This window comes from Cucurbita moschata, unplaced genomic scaffold (assembly GCF_002738365.1).
Source record: "Cucurbita moschata cultivar Rifu unplaced genomic scaffold, Cmos_1.0 Cmo_Scf00084, whole genome shotgun sequence".
NCBI lineage: Eukaryota > Viridiplantae > Streptophyta > Magnoliopsida > Cucurbitales > Cucurbitaceae > Cucurbita > Cucurbita moschata.
This window is the reverse complement of record NW_019268600.1, coordinates 645,441-649,305: the sequence shown is the minus strand read 5'-3', so window position 1 is coordinate 649,305 and position 3,865 is coordinate 645,441.

Genomic DNA, 3,865 nt, shown 5'->3' with positions numbered 1-3,865 from the left:
AGTTCATCTTTGTTGTTGTCTAATTGTGATTTTGTAAAAAGCTTAACTAACATGAAATATCAAGGTAAATCAAGAATATATCCTACACGTCATTCAAGATGACAATAAAATGGAGTTAAATTGAACTCAGTTTTAGTTTCATGTTTAGTAGGTTCAAGATGAAGCATAATTGTATTAATGATATTAAAGAGAAATTTGGGTTTTATTAGAAGAGACCAACTTCATTTAAGGTACTAGGAGTTTAAACTACTTCCATTGTAATTTCAATCACTCCACAATGATTACAAATTTAGGGTTGGCTAATTGGACATCAATTATCAACTTTAGGTTATAATTTAGGTAGTAGCCATTATAATATTAATGAGCATAAGAGTTACAATTCTTCCATGGACCATATGTGTTATAGTTAAATGAATATATATATATATATATATATTATGTATGTCGAGGTTTGGGTAAAGCACAAAGTAGTAAGGAACACCATTGTCAACTCTAGAGCCACCCACAACTCATGATGGAGACCAATGCAAAATATTTTAACATCCTTTGGCATCAAGATACAGGAAAGATGAACGCCGTCAAATTGGAAGCTTTACCTGTCTTAAGAGTCACAATGAGAACTCTAATCAAGCTGGAGCCTTGGACTAGGCAAAATTTTTAGTGATAGTTGAAATGGATGACTTCGACATCGTGTCAGGAATGAACGCCCTGCTGAAACACAAAGTCAGTTATATGCCCCCAGCAAAATGTCTAGTAGTAATGGAGTCTAACTCGACGATCATTCAGAAAAACATCCATCAACCAAGAGGGTTGAAAATGATGTCGATACTACAGTTGAGAAAGAATCATAGCCATGATGAATCTACGCTTGCTGCTATTGTTGTAATTGAAAAGGGGAGCTCGAGTGAGCCAACCTCAACAGAAACCTTGTTGCCACTACATGAACACCACGACGTAAAACAAGGTCAGATAATGGATTTATCCCCACCAGGAGAGACAAAAACAAGGTCAGATACTTAAGAAGGGAGACAGAAACAAACCACTGAAGCAACACGTGTTCACACAGAAATATCATCTAGACGAATGAAGAGAAGGGTCAGTCGGAAGCGTCAACCACAATAATTTCAAGAAAAATAAAGAGTTCATATAAGTTAAGTTCAAATAAATTCGAGTTCAAAACAACAAGAACCAAAGATTGGTGTGAAAATACTATAGACTAGTTAAAATTATCCATAAGATTACGAAGACATCATATAGAATCCAATTGCTCTTATGGATACGGACTAACCTTGTTGTCCGCGTTAGTAACTTGAAACGTTATTATTTCTACCAAGAAGACATCAAGCAGAAGCAGGTGGTATGACGTCATACAAATAAGAAAAAGTTTCAAGCGAAGAAAGTAGGAAAGACACGAACATAGAAGACATGAAGACTCAACAAACCGAGAAGTGATTTTCAACAGCACCTAGTAGGTTGGAAGAGACTCCTCATTATGAGATCAGCTGGAAGCGCATCGAGAGACCTAAAGTCAGCCTTATCTAATAAATTGTGTGGGGGCAGATGTCACAGTCATGATTGCCCAAGGCGTGTTGCCTGTGGTTGCATGTTGCATGTCTCAAAAATTCTTGTAAACGATTTGTTGTCCAAGGCGGTTATTTGGGCAATGTTATTGTTTACCGATTATTTGGGCGACACGCCTTGAGTAATCATGACCGTCACAATTGGCTAAGACATTTGTTGTCCATATGTTATTGTTGTCCAAGAGACTCCTCATTATGAGGTCATGATTGGCTAAGACATTTAAAGAAGTTTTACCTAGGGCAACTTCTATCACAATCCTCTTCTTGCTCTCTGAAACTTCTTGCTCTCTGAAACTTCTTTAAATGTTGTTGTTCACTGGTTATTTGGGCGCATCTTCCTTAAAAGGATTGTGACGACAGATGACCTAGGTAAAACTTCTATTGGGAGATCAGTGCAATAGAGAATCTGTGTCCCTATCCTGAAACCTTCAGCGGACAACATAACAAAGAGTTCCTAGAAAAAAATATCATAGAACAATTTGTGTAATGCCTTTGAAGTTAGGCTCGAGGCTCTATCTTATCTCCCAAGAATATGGTTCATTCTCTATTCACATAGAAATTCTGCAATAGAAAGTTGTACCCTCGTCTTCTTATACAAAACTTTCTGAAGTCCTCATGCAATGATTTGAAAGTGGTACCCTCATCTTCTTTTATAAGACTACCTCGACCTTCTTTAAATGTTATTGTTCACTGTTTATGGTCCAAGTCCCGAAAAAGTAAGTCTTTATGTCAAGAAAGGAGAGGAATCCTCGTAGTTTCCAAGATTTGAAGAGAATCATACATACACAAATTTCCTTTGTTTGTTGTTTCCTCTCTTTAATTAACATGTTATAAAGACACGGTAAATTATAATTAAATATAGCTTCCTTTTTTTCCAAATATCCATCTGAATTACTTTTTGGTTCAAGGTTTAAAAAACCTATTTCAAATCTATTATATTGCATTCTTCAATTTGTTATAATTGTTGGGGGCACTTTGAGAATCAAACTCGAGACCTCTCGCACCCGAAGCAAGAATCATACCACTAGACCAAATGCCTTGCAGTGTATCTATCTTTTTTAGTTGCTGGTCCATATCTTTTGAAATTTATGCACATGTTTTTGTTTCAATTCTAGAAATAGAAATGATATCCATAGAAATACATAATGTTACAATGCAAATAAGAAAAACTCGTGATCAAGTTTTAGATAGAAGTAGCAAACATGTTGATAGATATAAAAATCAATTCAAGATCTTTCTTTGGCCTAATTATCAATCGGAAGATTTAGCTGATATGAATTGTTATTTGTTTGATACCAATAATAACCGTCATTTTAGTATGGTAAGATTTTAGTATGCTAAGGATCCATATGTGTCCATGAAAATTAGTTAATGCTATATGTTTCTTATATTGGCCATAATATCTCTCAACCAAATGCATTAGTTGAAAATGTATTTAATAATTTTCTTTTGTCCTTTTCTTTTTTTGAATGGTCTTATGTCTCTGTTCCATTTGAAAATTGATATTTTGTTTGGTAATTTTAAACTCATTATTTTTGTTCATTCCACCTAATTTGTAAAAAAAAAAAAAAATCATACCACTAGACCAAATGCCCTTATAGTGGATCTATTATTTTTAGTTGCCTGTGTGTATATGTTTTCCGCACCTCAATATATGAAATTTATCCACATATTTTTTTGCTTTAGAACCTACTATTATTGTCATGTTTACTTCACATGGTCTATCACACAGTTGAAGCAGCATTGTCACCCGAGCCCATTCATTGATAACTTTTTTTTTTATTATTTCAAAATTATGTGTTTTATCCTTTTATAAAATAAAAAAAATAAAAAAAAAACATTTGAATTTTAAGCAAAATTTTACACCAAACTAAGTTTTTGAAAAATATTTTTATTTATTTATTTATTTTTTCTTTATTTTAGTTTTCCAAACATAGATTGATCTGGAGTGGCTAGTTTTCAAAATTATTTATTTGCTACAATTGAACAATATTTATATTGTAAAATGGGATTAACTTCCTTTAAGTTTAGGTAGTTTCTTTTTATTACTATGTTTACTTCTATCTCATGTTACTCCATTTGTATTTACTTCGGTTTATACAAAAGTTCACCGTAATTAATAAATCCATGTGCTTAATACATTCCCTACAAAAATAAACTTGTTTGTATCAGGATATAAACTTGTTTGTATCAGGATAAATTACAATGAATACTGAGAAAAGAAATCCCAAAAAATAAGTAGAAGGTTGGGAATTTCACTCAACCACAATTCTACCACAAGAATG